General features: G+C 40.5%; 1 long non-coding RNA gene across 1 annotated transcript; it reads right to left on the bottom strand.

The window, feature by feature from the left end:
- Positions 1–15,123: 15,123 nt before the first annotated feature.
- Positions 15,124–16,687, bottom strand: LOC309874573. Its single transcript, XR_014316862.1, has 3 exons — positions 16,655–16,687; positions 15,705–15,792; positions 15,124–15,153 (listed from the first exon to the last, which is right to left on the bottom strand). It is a non-coding gene; the product is annotated as an uncharacterized lncRNA (long non-coding RNA).

The raw sequence follows: 16,687 nt of genomic DNA, 5'->3' as shown, positions 1-16,687 counted from the left end.
TGTTTTTAGAGTGCTTCTGTCAGCTGTGAGCGTATACATCCAGGGTTCATATGAAAAACATTCTAAATGGGAGCAACCAAGTATTGCGGATTGAGTGTGGGCTTTGTATTTTTTCGGCTACAAAGCTGAATTTGTTTGAAGCCAATTTCAAAACTGGAATTGGCTGGTATCGAGCTAATGTTTCATTTCACAATCTAGTCTTCGTTTCAATTTGTGCCCATACGCCCATTAAAGTTCATGAACTATTAGACCTCGAATTGTTTCAATATTGTTTATTTTATTAAAGGTTTACATTGTCAAAAGTAATAAAAGAGTAACTATCAATTCCAGTGCTGCTATACTACAAGGATAATTTGAATGGGTTTTATTTTTAATACCTTCCAATGGCAGAAGTTTTTTAAAGCTGCTTTAGAAATAATATGAAGAAGACACATGATACACATTTAGATGAATATTGAGGATTTTGTGTTCTGTTGTGTCTACTCACTGGACTTCCCAGTGTACTAGTTAATACCAGGCAAAAAGAGGAGTCGTGATGACTGTTGATGATTTTATTTTATTAAAGAGCTAACGGAATTTTCCCATCCTGACTGCAGACTAGTACAGTATTGTGGCTGCATTAGCTATAACAGTAGTTGGTAATACATTTATTAAGAAACATAGTAGAAACATTGAATGTATATAAAAGCTTGAACTTCTTTAATAAAATCCTCTCCTCTCACTTACGCATTTCTTTTGCAATAATTCCTGTCTTTCCTATTCTTCATTACACTTTCACATAGATTTTTTTTTTTTTTCCACAAAATGCCTTACAGACTTTCATGCTCCAAGACTACACTTCAGTGAAAATCCATCCTCCGTCACTACGCAGACACACATAGCTGGTCACTCCCCGTGTACCTGAGTTGTCAAAGCAAAAGTTAAAAAAGGAGGGACACTTCTGAAGTTGGTTAGGTGTGGAAGATCAGAGGACAACATAGGAAGAGGTCAAGAAATAGAGGGAATCAGAGAGCGCACTGAAATATCTCCCTGGTTAAAGATGACTGTTAAATGGAATTTGTTCATCTTTCATTCTTTCCCTTGACAAAGGATGATACAAAGGCAGAGTAACCAATTACACAGACCCCATGATTATTCTTCACAATAAAGCTTAATTAATTCTGAAGGCAGTCTTTTGCAAAACAGAAAATCCTTAGGAATTTGAGAGAAATACTTGATTTGGCTGTATTTAATTTATTTGTCATTAATTCCTTCTCACTCCATTTATTAAGAAAATAATGAAAGAAAATATTTTGCTTCTGAAAAAATATAACTCTACAATCACCTAAGATCTGTTACAGATCAGTAACTTCGGAACAAATGGAAAAACAAGAAAAAAAATCTGCAAGCATTCTGAAATCAGAGCTGACACAAAGGAAATTTCTCAATAGATCAAGCACTGGATCCAACAAAGGAGGAGTGAGGCTGTGGAGGTAACAGAGAATATACAGATAAGGAAGGGGGCTGGAAGATATGGAGAATGACACTGGTATGTAAGAAAATCTCAAGTTTCAGATGATGCAGGAGTGCACCCAAGGTGGTCTGAAAATAGCTTTTAACTAAACCTGGATACAAATTCATGCACTACAACATGACTATAATTAAGAAAATTTTTCAATCATCTTAAAAAAAAAATTTAAAGTATTATAAAATTATCCAATCATTACAAAACTTCATTGGTTTGCTGTTGTGATTTGAGATTACGCAGTCTGAGTAGGGTTGCACTAATAAAGAGCAATTTTGAAAAAAAAAAAAGTTTCTTTGAAAGCAGATGTGCCAAGGAAACATTGATGTGGTACAGTTCAAAGAATATAGACCCAGGACACCTCAGCCTTGCATGCACGTAGTCTCCCTAGCTCAGTCAGTGGGAGTCAGAAATATGTAAGGTCTGCATGCTTTGACCCTGAAGCATGACACTGTGCTTACCTGTGCACCTGCATTCAACTTCACAAACCTAGAAGTCCTATTAATTAAACATGTAGTGAAGTAGCATGTTTAAAGCCTGTCTTTTTTTCCTCTCTCTGTCTTTAAACAAGCTAGCAAAATGATTCATTTGTATTATGAGTTAATGGCTCAGTACTAAACGAAAAATTAAACATCTTTTGATTTATAAGCATAAAAATTCTTTCTCATTGCAAAAGCCCAGCTTTGTTTTTCATTCCTCTCTCTCTTTCAAACCAGGCTACACAAAAAGAAGACAAAAGAGCCAATTTAATCTGTATTTTTTTTAAATCACACTCCTATACTAAGTTAATGCAGCTTCATCACATGATGAAATCTTTCTCACCAAGTTATACAGCATTAAAAAATTCCACACAGAACTATATATTTTTATAATTTAAGTAGCGTATTTTTTTCTTTTTCTTCTGAATATTTGAATTTTAATTATCACCAGCATAAATGTACATAAGCAGATATCGTTTACCCAGTACCTTTGGATGATGTATGTATGGTAATGTAGTTTGTCAGTTTATCATCATTTAATATGATTATGTTGTTCTTTGTCTTTAAAATGTTATAAGAACATGCTGCCATTAAACTTTCCATGTCTGTCTAGTTAATATTGTGAAAAAATAATAAAGCACACTGTGAGTTACTTGTTTTGCATTCGAATTGTTTAGGATTGGTTGATAAGACACTACCCCAACAATTATGAGTGCAATCCTATAAATGAAACATAATGTTTCCTTCTTGATTGTTCTGGTGACATGTTCTGCTTGATATCAATATCTTCAGGCTATGGTGAGACTGTAGAAGCACTATTCACCCATGCTTTTTCTCCAGATCCAAAGTATTTAATGATTTTTGTAAAGCCACAGATCTTAGAACTATGGAAATGCAACCGTCTTTGAGCTTTCTTAAAAAAAATAAAAGAAAAAAAAAGAAACTTTCTACACTACATGGTAGCAGACATGCTTTAGGAACACACATACACACAAAACTTACGTCTTTGAAGTTTACGCAACAGAGAAGCATAAACAATTTTTTTTAAAAAATTATTTATTTATTAATGCTGTGCTGTTTTTCAAGCTAATATTAAAATGTTCAAAAGTTGTGTGTGGTAGCTTGTACGCATAGCAGGTTTGTATTTAACCCAGTGTGCACTGTGCAAGAATGCATTTATAAAATTCATCTTTGAAGGTCTGATGAACTTGCGTCCACAGGCTGCCCATAAGGTCAGGGAAAGAGGTGATATTCCGAATAGCTAAGGCAGGTTCTTGGTCTGCCTGGGCCATCATGATAGAAGATGGGAGAGCTTTCTCCTTGCTTTGACTGTTAGGAGACTGGTTAATCAGGTGCTTAATGTTCCACAGCATAACAACCTCTCACAGCATCCCATCACACTCACTACAGCATTCAGAGCCGTAGGGTCTGCAAGTCAACACCTCAAGTGAGATTATTTGAAGACTCTTCCTTAGTCTAAGCTTTTCTTTTATCATAGCTCACACTGGCAGGAATCACAGATTTAGCAAGTCTGTCAACTCACATGTCACTTCTCCCAGGTGGGTTCAATGAGGACAGCAAGCTCCAAATGAGACCTTGGGACAAAATCACTTCTAAATGAGACTTACTTGGAAGAGCATCAGTAGGTATATTCCTTAAACACTATGTAAATTAAGCACTAAAGCCATATACAAGTATCTGTGCTGCTGGCAACTGCAAAGGGTGGCATTTATCTTACATTCAGCAGTTTAATTCTGTTACTGCATTTCTTTCTTCTCTGGATCCCAAAAAAGAGCAGCCAATATCGCATCCATGGGCACAACCCCGAGGAGCTGCATTCTACACTATCTAAAACAAAAACCTCCCCAGAAAGCTGTAAAGAGACATACCTCAGCATTCCTCAAAGGCCTTTGTGCATCAAAATACACTAATATAGGTCTGATAAACTGCTGCTGTGTGAAATACAATAGACAGGTGTATCAGATACTTCAAGACAGAAAGACTGTCTTTTGACTACCACCCGCTCTACTGTCTCATACATCCAACGTCTTGTAGAAAGTGCAGTGAGAGTCTTCCATTTTTTCACTAGAAATGTTTTTCAACCTAGTAGAAAGAAGCTGGGAAAGCATATCAGCAAGTTTCAGTGGGCTGAGGAAAAAAAAAAAAAAAGTAAAAAGTAAAAAAGTAAAGCATTTTTATTACTGCCAAAGGTTTGTTACTCTTATGATTGGTTTCCAGTAGGTGTTTAGCTATTCTGCTTCTTAAGGGTTCATATTACCTGGCCCTCAACATTGCAGTTGTTACCACACACCTTCTGTCGCTGCACTGCATGTAGAACATAGCTAGATTAGCTTAGGTAATGAGTATTTAACGGCCCCATGAATACACCCAACGTCTGGAGTGAGTTTTGCAACCTAGCATGTGCAGTGTACTGTCATGAATGCACCTGCAGTGAGTGCCTCAAGCTAGCTAGAAGTTTAATGCCTTTCCAGGAAAATTGAGACACACGTGCAAAAACGTCTACCCCTACATCTGCATCCCCAAAGGCAGAGAAGGTGGAGGAAGGCAGCCTGAAGCTTTCTGAAAAAAAAAGAAGCCACAGCAGAAAAACACAACTAATAGATTGTGTCCTCTTAGGCCCAGGACTGAACTGCCCAGCAGATGAGGTTGCAAATTCCTTTGTGACTGTCAGGAGGTAAGCAAATCTGCAGTTCTGCAGGTACTGCCATTTTTTCCCTGATTATTCCATGAGACTGAAAGAAGACTGAAAGGACTTGAAGGAAAGTATCCTCTGCACTATTGTATTTCTAGCTAAGGAAGGAAGAAGTGATTAAATTTCTCTAGGAAGGCAAGCCAAGGCAGCAAAAACGGGTAAATTACTTTGGTGACTCCCCTCTTTCTGCCTGGACAGTTGACTCAAATTTTTGTAAAAAGCAGAAAGATTAGCACCCATGATTAAATGCCTACCTTCTTACTGGCACAAAGCACGGTGAGCAGATCAGAAAAGAAGAGGTTGGGATAAAGACAAAATGAATGTTACACCTGATAACTGAGGTGGGTTTTGGCACCCTGGAAATTATACTGGTAGGAGCACCTTTAAAACAAGCTTTGCTGGGCCAGAGAAAGCTCCCTTTTCAAAATACACACAAATGGTTTCAAGCACTGCAAACCTTCACTGACATTTTCAGTGTGCTGCAGTCCCTCTGAAATAGCAGGCTCTCAGCCTGGCAACGCCTGTAGTTCCTGCTATTGTCCCTCTAGCTTATTAAATATTTAATGAGAGATTGCAAATGATACAAAGTGGAATTTATTCCTGTGTGAATGGCCAGATAACAACTGCTTGCCATTTATGTTTCACATCACATCTGACCCTAACAGGCGCTAGCCTTCTGCTCCTAAGTAACATTTTGGTATCAAGAACTGCCTCTGAGGCGGCCATACTGGTACTGGTACTGGTGCAAATTCTTATAAAGCCACAGGTGGCAGAAAACAAAAGCCAGCCAATCTATTTATTGGTTTGTATTTGCACACGTTTCTGAAGAGACGTGTGATCCCATTTCTGTCAAAGCAGCCATAGCTTGTGCAAGATCACTGCATACAGTCAGTCCATTAGTGACCATTGACTGGGGCCACTGGCAAGGTTAACTCATTCACACTGGGGTGGAAACAGCTCTGACAGATCCTTAATCCTTGTCTTTGTTGGGACAATTACATCTGAGATTGTGAAGGAAGAAAATGCTGCCTTCTATTTGCACAAAAAAGTATTGCACAAAAAACTGTGCTATACATTATTGTTGTGGTAGAAATAGCCATCCACTATTAGCAGTTTACACACAAAAATGAGAAATAGCTCACTTGTCAAAAAGCCTCTTGGTTTCTTCTAGGGTTGAGCCCTCCAAGACACTTATGTGACAGCACATGCTTCAAGTAGTCTGAAGCATGCTTAGCAACATTCAAACTGAGCAGCATTTTCTGCACTTTCATCTCTTAAATCTTACATATCTGAAACGCTAATACCATCTTAGAACTACCAGGTAGAGAGGAGGGAGAAAACCATTGACCCTCTGACTCCTGGATAGTTTGGGAAGAAAACAGTGTGAGATCAGAAAGTGAACTGAAGTGCCACATGAGATGCCCCAGTGTTCGACAAGGCAGTTTGGAAATAAATTTTTAGTGTGTTTCTACACACCTCCTTCAAGGCAGTACCACTCCAAAAGGCCGAGATGCATCACAACACTGTGATCCCACGTGATGTGATCCCACAGCACTGTCAAAGGCAAATCAAAATGACTTTCAAGCCTCTCTTCCCGACCTGCTCCACATCCACTGAGCCACCTTTCCACTGAACAAGGAAGCACCTACCAGCAGGATCCAGCAATGCAAAACATGTCAAAAAACCTGAAACAATAGTTTGGGCAAGCCAGCTTTTGTAGCATAAAGATGCCAGCGTCCTGTAAAATGCCTGGCAGGCAGAGGAGAAGCCACAGTACTGCATTATAATTAACGTACTTGGAAGCTTTTCACCAGGGACCAGGGGCACAGACGTTTTCTGTAATTCTTTCAGCGGAGTCCCATTAAGAGCCTGTGCCGTCTGCTTCGCCGCACAGACGGTGTGGCCTGAAAGGGACTGCTGACTGCTCTGCTCTGTCCTCTTACAAGCCTGCTTGAAGCCAAAGCTGGCAGAAAACCAAGGTGTTCTCTCATGAGACTGTAAATTAATGTTGCTGAAGGAAACTGGCTAGTAGTTCATGTGGTTCTGAGTTTGCTTTCCATCTGGCGTCTAACTCCAAATTCCCTCTGCACCTAGGAATAAAACAGGTGAGGTGTCTGGTCCACTCATCACCCCCTACGCATTACTGATTTTCTTTCATCCAGGTCTTTAAAAAATCCTTGTTCTTGCTACAGTTTTGAAATGTTATAGGGTTGGGTTTTTTTTTGCACTTAAAAAAAAACAGCTGTTATTTCTCTATAGGCTTTGCAAACATTCTTCCCATTATGTAATTCATTTACTGCTAGCAGAACGCACAGCTTCCTCCAACACATAGCTCTAAAAGAAGCTGGTAGATTTGACACTTAAAAAATGTGACCATGAGAAAGAAACAGATGTATTTTAAACAAAGGTGCTGACTGATAGCCCCTCCTTGTTCCTCCTCCTCACAGACAGGGTATGTAATAAACCCTTAACTCTAGTTGCTGGCCACCTAAATCAGCGCTGCTTTACATTCTCCCAGTATTTTCGTTAGGGACAGAAAATCAGTGTTTAACCAAGGACAGATAGGCAGCATTGTTTCCAGTCACATCCAAGTCACAGCTTCCAGATCTGGAATTAGATTTCAGTCCTGGTACGTTGCGGATGCTTCCTTGCTTTCTGCCAAGCTGGAGGGGGAAAGTAAGGCCAGTCCAGAGGTCATGAAAGATATTCAAGAAGCATAAACAGAAAGAAATGACACAGATACCTCCAGCAAGAGGTGAGACAGCATCAGGGGTTCAGATAGGCCCGCACTGCTCTTCTCATCACACAGCTTTCAAAGTGCAATACTAACCCAAGAGCTATTCCCACCGCCAACTCCTGCAAAACTCCCATTGATATCAGCTGGAGCCAGGGAAAGACCTTTTACTGTGTGCACTGGAAGTGGAGCCATTGCTAGCTGCAGAAAGGTTTTAAGCTACAAGAGGTTATTCAACTACCTGAGAAAGACAAAGGCCTTTTTTCAAATATATTTGCTTGTCTTAAGCTCAAATTGACTTAGAGCGGTGGAGAGCTCCATGGCTGGAAAAAAAAATCAGGGAGCAAATCCCTTCCTCTGACAATAAAACAGCTGTCCCCATACAATACACGTAAGCCCCTTTGAAAGGAACACCATGATACAGTCACAAAGGTATTAGGAAAATCGAACGTGACACACAGCTGCAGTGTGTACTGCAAGTGAGCACCACGTGTGCAAACACAAATATGCCCCGGTCTAAGCATTATTAGTTTCTTTGCTTATTTTGCACACTCGACAAGTGACATTTTACCTCAAGTTTTCCCGAGTCTTTTTGGAACACATTTCTTCACACATCTTCAGAATGCCATCAACAAGGGCACAATGAAAAAAGCTCCCTGTTTGCCCTAAAACGTTCAAATTCTATCCTACAAGAGAAATTTTAAAAATAAATTTTAAAAAGGGATCTTTCGAGGTCTCTTCCAGCCCCTACAGTTCTGTGATTCTATGTGATTCTGTGATATATTTTTTTTTGATTTAGTAGCTACACTGGGGAAAATAGGTAGTGAAAAAAAAATGTCACTTTTGGAAACAGAAGTATACACACCCACACACAAAAAAACCCTTGTCCTTCATTTTCAACTGTATGTCCACTGCTGAACCATCCTTTTCTCTAATTACAGCCGACAATTGCACAGATGTCTCTAGCACAATTTGCTTATAAAGACATATTCATTGCAATGAGATTCATGACAGACTTCACACTTAACAGTTGTCAACATAACTTCATTAATGTGTCTTGAGCATCCATTTGCCCACCCCCTCCCACTTCAAAAACAAAATTAAAACCCGCTTCTCTTCTGTCATCACATCCTCCAACAACTATCACCACTCACTCAAGGGTTGGGAAAATAACTCATTGCTTTTGCCTTAATCTCCATCAACCGATGCTACTTCCAACAAAAGCAGTGTACAAACAAGCTCAGAATCACAAACTCAAGAAGCCGTTTTCATTTCCTGAAGACCACGTATCTTTATCTCGTTGACCCTTCCAGTTAAGTGGTATGATTCACCAATGACTAGCAGCACAAACATTCATTCATGTCTTAAATTCTGTCAAAACATTACAGAATCAGACAGCATGGAGCAGCTACCGTTGTCATTTTAATGATGTGCCCATGACGACTGTAGCTGGAAAAACAAATGTTCTGGTGTTGCATTAGCCCCTCCAATACATAAAGTATTTCCCATAAAAATAAGCCTGCATTTTTTGAAGACAACAGGATGGTAGATGTCAATTACAAAAATTCTCTCTCCTGGTTAGAAGAGAACTTAATGTCCTTGCTTATAAATATCAGGCAATCTTACCTTATGCATACGTGGGGCAGTGGCCCCATATGAAAACTGCAAAAGCAATGGGACGCTAAACAAGAAGAACATTTGTATTTTTATTTGTCTAAACAGGGTCTGAGCACATAATAGCCTACAGACGGAACCACCTATACAAAAAAAAAAAAAAAAAAAAAAAAAGAGTTGTTAACAGATTTCATTTTTCTAGTAAAGTCAAGCATCAGTCAAAACTAATTGTGACTCATTGTTTTATATTAAAATGATCAATTAGACCACCAGTTTGTGTCATCAATGAGAATGACAATCAACCTGCACACACAAACTTTGTCATGAAGATCCATCGACAGCAGTGACCATGGACTTGGTTACAACACTGTTCATTTTTCATACTCTGACAGGAATCGAAACAAAACATTCAACTCCGGTACCTCTTTATGAACCGAGGGAGGGCTACAGCATAGGGCAAGTTCAAGTAGGACTCAGGTCAGGCTGGTGCTGGGTGTCCTCCTTCATTCTCTTCTCCCTATTCATTCATTTAGTGCTTTGGATTTTGCAAGACGTTTGCATCTTTACATCTTAGACAAAGCTAACCATGTTGTGGACTTGTAAAGGTCAAGCCTTCATTGACCTTCAGAGCCAGGAGAGCACTACAACCTCAAGGGAATACAGATGCTAGGAGGTGGGGTACCAGCAGATGGAAATTTCCCTTAGTGCTGGAATTTGGCTTAGGAGGGAGTCCTTTTGAATCCTCCCCCGGTGTCTCACTGTGATTCTTTTCCATCTCTCTCATGGAACATGGCAGGGGAAGGAAATTATGAAGCGGGAAGTTTCCCAAGAAACCTTGGAATAGCTCTCTGGTGGAAGAACAAAAGTATCCACAAAAATTATAAAACCGCTTCTAAAACCGATATATCTGTATCGCAGAAAGTAGATGGTGAATCTTTTTTCATAAATGTAACCTGAATATATGTAGGCAATAAAGTAGGAAAAATTCAAGTTCTGGGAAATGAGGATTTTCTATTATTATACATATTCTACTAAGTAGAAATTCAAGATTTAAAGTTACGCACAAGAGCTTGAGAAAAATGTAGTTATACTGACAAAAGTGATTAGTTTTTAAAGAAGTATTTATTTTGAAAAACAAACAAACAAACAAACAAAAAACCAACACACATCTAAATGCAAAAGTTTAATATAATGTTAACTGCCATACTGATTTCTACCCGTATAATCAGCTCAAGGCTGCTGAAGACTTAAATAATGGTGTAGCAATTATTTGATTGCAATTTAATGACAGCTTTAAAATGAAAGGGGAAAAAATTGCTTCTGTATGCCTCATGGAAGCAAAAAATTGTCTTAAAATGTATTTTCCTGAAAGCAAGCTGTAAACTCTCCGGTTTCAAAACAGACAGATGAATCCAATGTAATTTGTCCGGTTTCTAATTATTGCAATAATTCATAATAAAAAGCTGGAGGGGGGAGAATTAGGTGCTAGGGAAAGATGTTTGGGCACATATCAACCCCCAGAATGGATTGAAATCAGATGAGAAAGGGAAAACAGAACTGGTATTAAACTTCTGCCTAGGCTTCACTGGGGCTGTTGTTATAAACTTGGAGTACAGCTGCACTTAATGAGCTTGTGTAAAAGCAGACATCATACAAATGGGAGAAAGTAGGAACCTCATCCAATTAGATAAGAGAATTGGCCAGCAGCCTCCAACGAGCTGAAAAGCTCTTCCAACTTCAGGGATGAGAGCTAATTATAACTCTATTTTTGTGTGTGTGCGATGCTACTAAATTATTAAGAAATATTGTCCTGTCAAAAAACTATGTCATATGCACTGACTTGATTATTGCAGATGGAGCATTTGCCAGAGACAGGGCTGGAAAGTGATTAGCCTTGATAACAACAGGAGGCATTCTGCTGTCAAACTTCAGGGTGCAAATCGCTTCCCAGCTTGAGTTTCTCTCCAAACCATTTCTTTAGTTTATTCGTTCGGGCAGCTGTGTGGGACGGCAAGAATTTCTATTTTTCTTCTTGGTAGTGAGGATGCAAAGAAGACATAATGTACGTAGCTCCAGTAAGTGTGCCTGTTGGAGCAAGGTAGCCTGAGACATATGCTATTGAAACTAGCACACAGACTGGGAGATTTTTTCCAATTCTTTTTTGTTAGTGTACACAATGTGATGGAGAATTGGAAGCGGGATGGGTAGAAAAGTTCTCACTACTGCTTCATAACAACCAGCATCTCATCTGGAGAGTGGACTCGAGGAAATGGTGATCCTTCCCCTGATACCCCACCACTCCCACTCCTCCTTAACACACCATGCCACAACTATTTAGGGTGTGCAGCTCCTTCAACAACAGCTTTCTTGGCTCCATGGCCAAGCAGGTCCCACAGACACCTCCTGGCAACACCAAGCATCGTGTCAGGCGATTTTAAAGAAAGAAATGATGTTTCATGTAAGCAGAAAGAAACGTGACAGCTGAGCATTAGAGAACAGGCTCAAACTCTGGAACCTGTTGTTTAACTTCACTCATTCATCTGTTGGAATAAGGGTTTGTGAGCACCGCCAACTAATGCCATATCTGACAGCATAACTCCCTGGTTCTGTGCTTGCTGGCAACCTGTGTAGCCGGTCATCATGGTATAAAGAGCAAGCTGGTTTTCTTCTCAGGACAAGGTGGAGGCACTGGGACTCCCTGAAAGAAGCCAGAAAAACAAAACACACAAAAAAACAGAGCAGACAGAGCACACCAGAAGGCTGAGACTGCTAATAGGACAGCTGTAAACAAGGATGAAAGACTTAAATATGGGATTAAAAAGGGGAGTGGGAATAGTCCAGAAGAGCTGTGTTTGTGTCTAGTCCAGCCATACTTCCTAAACAATACATTTAATTCAATTACCCAACAAGCAAACAAACCAATTAACTTAGATTTATATCATCAGTAAGAAAACAGAGCAAGCGGCATCTCAATAGACTTACAGAAATCTTTTGAACTTTGGATGAAGGCTACCAGTACGGTTCCTAAACCCGATACAGGCAGGAGAGAGGTTTAAGGCTTCTAAACACAGATTCAGCATGTGAATTTAGAAAGACTAAATAAAAGCAGAAGTGCTTTATTAAATAAAAGGCAAATCACCAAGAAATCAGCTTTCAGGGATCAGCTGAACTGCTGCATTGTACTTGCACGGAAAAATTACCCAGCAGCTTTTTCTGAACCAAGAAACACAAATCAGTTTTGCTCAGTGAATGCATGAGCCAAACTCTTCTATTGTGATGGTTTCAATAGAAGCTCAAATAACTTTGACAGCCTGGAGGGGGAAGGGTGTCTCTGACCCAGTTTCTACACTACAGTGTAGTTTGGGTGATGGTGGTACAAGTGTTTACAGCAGAACCTCTTTTCTTTAATTTCCCTCTCCTGCTTGCCCACCATTGCTTTGTTTAAATAATCCACAGCTGTTATCATGTGCTCAAGAATAAGATTAATTGAGCTTAATGATTGCTGGCGACTTCTTATATGCATTCAGCTGGTGATGTCTTCAGCACAGAGGCCCTTTACACAGTGTGAGAGGAAAATCTGTCTTTTTCTTTGGCTTTCTCATTTCATATCCATTCTAAAAGTGGAATTCTCATTTCTTCCAGACATCTTTGCCCAAAACCTCTTAAAACGCTGGGAGAGATTCTGAAGGCCAGAGCCTCTTCACCCAATGGAAGCTAAATGATTTTTTTTTTAGGCTCCTGGCCAAGAAGTTTATTGCTACTTCTCACGCCACTGACCCAGGAGATGCAGCCGCTCCTTTTCTGTAGAATGACAAAAGTCTGCAAAGGCAAAAAACGGGACTCCTGAACAATGGGATAAAATGGCTGGAAGGAAGGCTTCATGAACACAGGTGGCCTGAAAACCTGGATTCCCCATGTGCAGACATGTAAGAGCAGTGTTTCCTCCAGGCACCAGGGCAAGGAATGAGACAGATGAACTGGGATGAAAACACTGAAAATCTGAGTAAGAGACACAAAATCCAAATGATACACACTAACATGATGGGTTCTTTCTACAGTGATGGTTGAAGTACACTTACAATGATTATTTTCTCTTTAAAAAGCCCTCACTGCTAACCACATTCAATGCTGTTTTCAACAGATCTTGAATTATTATGAACCCGTGCTTGTCTGCTTTGATATGTCACAAGCCATCACTAACCTGACAACTCACTGGCAGACTTTCAAGCATTTTCAGAAAATAAATAAATAAATAAAAAATCAGCCTACCTTCTAGTGCTTCCCCCCACTTCCAGCTCTTAAACCAAACTCTAATTCAGGGGATTGAAAACTGCAGAATCAAAACTAAACCTGAAAGGAACTAAAAAGTTACACCGATAAAAAGAATGGAACAAAAGGGAACAGAGAAGCAGGAACAGTTTTATCTCTGCCCGTAGACTGCACAGAGGGCAGCTGACATTATACCTCCTGAGGGGCACCCAATCACTCTGCTGTGTAGGCTGGGATCACGCCAGGTGACTCGCAGCATGGGTGCACTAATTTGGGGGCTAAAGCATAATCCAGACCCACGAGGCAGAAGGAAGTGAGCCAGCAAAATCTGCCGAGGAGATCCCCATCCAATCCTGTCAGACAGTAGAGCAGCCAAACACGTAAGGAGCTGTTGTCATCGGCCACATGAACTCTCCCCAACTCTCTCTAACTTTACTTGGCTAAGGACCGCTGTTCAGTTTTGGTACATGCTTTTTTAGGGTTAGGGAAACCAGTCACTCTTGCACTAGTCACTTATATTCAGAAGAAGAAAGAAAAGACTAAGACTGGAGAGGAGAAAGCCTGAAGAAAAAAAGCAGCGTACTTTTTATTTTCCATTAAATACATTTGTATTCGCATTCCATTTGAGAAACCAGGTCCCTGTTTACCTCTTCTCATCACTTTTCTTCCTTTATTTTATTTTATTTTATTTTATTTTATTTTATTTTATTTTATTTTATTTTATTTTATTTTATTTTATTTTATTCCACTTGGGAAAAAGAGAGAGATTGGAGTATTTCAATCACAAACCCAACCCATTTTGTCTTAAGTCACAAAAGGTTTTTGTTTTTGTTTTCTCAAAAGACGTTTTTTCTAAACATTAAGTAGCATTTGAAAATGCAATTTTGTTAAGAAAATACTAATGGTTAAAACTTTTGACATTTCCATCAATTCCTTCTTCACGAGAATTGCATCACTTTCCTGAAACGTGTTAGTATGCTAACTTCAAGGCTGTTTTGTTCACTTGGAAAGAGGCACAAATGTGCTGCCACAGTCTTCCTAGTTGACTTAAGGCTATTTACTTGGCCTCTGTGCTCCTTGAATCTAGCTAAAAAAAATTAGTATTACAGTGACTTGTAACTTATTGAAGCACCCTGGGCATAAAAAACACTCGTTACCATGAAGCTCTCGCATGCTGTGGAGGAAGAAGGTATAAAGTATAAAATAACCCACAGGAATTAGGCTTTAGAAGGAGGCTGAAGAGGATGATGATTGCTTGATTTAGATTGACTGAACTATGATATGCAAGTGAGCAAAGCAGTGTTATTTCCAGAACAACCAAAGCCTTCACACACTCCTACTGCTGCAAACAGCCCCACAAAACCTCTAATGGATTACAGATAGGCAGGACTTCTGTTTTATATCTCAGCCAGAAGACAAGAATCGTTCTGCTGCTCAAAGGACCGAAAACATGCAGTGGGTCAAACAGACCAAGAGGGAACACAGCCAGTACTATAGAGTCAAGACCTATGGAATAAACACCATCATTTCCAAAGCACTTTAATTTTATCTGTGGTGGAAAAAGCAGGCTCAGCCTTGCTTCACTAATGGAATATGAAGAGTTTGCTGCCTGGTGCGGTGCGCCTGTGATGTTTAAACACCATTTGTAGCTCCCCTCGTGCAACTCACAACGTTTTCGGAGCGCGGCCTTAGCAAAAACGCTTCCCTGGCAAGAGCTGGTTTAATTTACTTGTTGGTCTTCGAAATCCTGCACGTGGATTCGGGGTGGTTTGCGAGGCAGGCGGTATCCCCAGCGCTCCCAGGACAGGCCCTCGGTGCCGACAGGAGCCCAGCGCCTTCCCTGCAGCAGCTCATCAGCAGTACCAAGTACCAGAGCCGGTGGGAAAAGGGGAAAGCAGAGAAAAAAAAAAAAAACAGAAAAGCGAAACAGCCGATTAAGGAGCAAAGAATGGCAGAGGAAACTAAAAATAGTCCCCTCGGCAGTTGTAAAGGAAATTCGTTTGACAGGAGGCTGCTTCTTTTGTCAAGAGTGGTTTGTTATGCAACAGATGATACCAACACCGGCTCCTCTTATCTTCGTTGTCAGTTTAACTGACAAAAAGGAGCTTGGTTTAACATCGCTGGAGCCACAGCGAGCCGAGTCGGAGCATTTGTTTGTTTTCATGCGTGCGCGTGTTTTAAGAGACAGCCCAGGGATTAATACTGGCAAGAAACCGTGGTGCAAGCTCAGTTAAGCAACCCTGCAAAAAATCTGAAGAGCACTCGGTCATTATTAAAGGCAATAATTAAGCCCCTGCCCGCTGCTGTTTCTGCTCCCCTGCCTCCCACTCCAACATCCCCAAGAATGGGATCGTGGCGACTTTAGGGCACCATGGAAAACTTAATGCTCACAGGTTCTCCCATGCACGGGCAGCCGTGGACATCCTCGCCTGTACTCTGTTTTTCCCTTCTTGCACAAGACACGCAGAGCTGGAGCACTCTGGGCACAGAAAAAGCAAAATTAAAATGATGAAAGCTGCTTCATTTACTGATAAGATCAGTTTTCCCCCCCATTTTTTCCTGATGCTGAGCATTCAGTAGCATTTACACCTCTCAATATGAAGGGAAGAAGTAGAAAGGAAGAGGCTTTACAAGATCTTAATATCTCCTCTTTTCGAGAAGGGAAATCAAAGAAGAAGAGGGAAAAATGAGGCTTTCAGCAGCTTCCCTGACATCTCCACACAGGAGTGCAGGTGAGCCTGCCTGTTCCCAATTAATGTGCCTCCTGGCATGCCTGCAGGCTTTCAGAAAGCCTGTTGGTCACAGCTGCCAATATCTGCTGGTGAGGAGGCAAGCAAATTGCAGTCGGCTGTCCAAGTTAAACAAGTAAAAGCTAGGACTTTGAAAAACTCAAGGGGCGCACGTATGCACACGCACAGGAGGTGGGAGTGAGCCCTTGGATATGATGTAGATGCAAGGAAAAAGAACTCTTAGTAGTCTTATTAGTCTTAACTTCAGGTTGAAAACCTGCAGCGCACGTGCGTGAAATACTATGCGCTTTTTTTGGTAAACTTGCTCGAAATAATTTGTTCCATTCCCCACGCCGTGAAGGAAGAGCTCGGTGACAGGCACACCTGTCATGAGCCGCTCAGGCCACAGGATGCCACTGTTGCATTTCTTTTTTCTGGAGGTCAAAATAAACCGTGACAAACTGTTTGCGTGAACCGGACACCTAAATTTAATGCCTCTCTTCCCCTTTCAATGCACGCATATGTCAGCCGTACAGCCCCAGACAGCCCAGATGTAAACAGCTCCGTTCCACCGCGTTATGTGTTTTGATCACGAACAAAACGTTTGGATACCTTTTAAGGCCAGATTACTGAACCCAGCATCTC

This window comes from Aythya marila, assembly GCF_965140915.1.
Source record: "Aythya marila genome assembly, chromosome: 2".
In the NCBI taxonomy this organism is placed as follows: domain Eukaryota; kingdom Metazoa; phylum Chordata; class Aves; order Anseriformes; family Anatidae; genus Aythya; species Aythya marila.
This window is presented reverse-complemented; position numbering and strand designations above follow the sequence as displayed.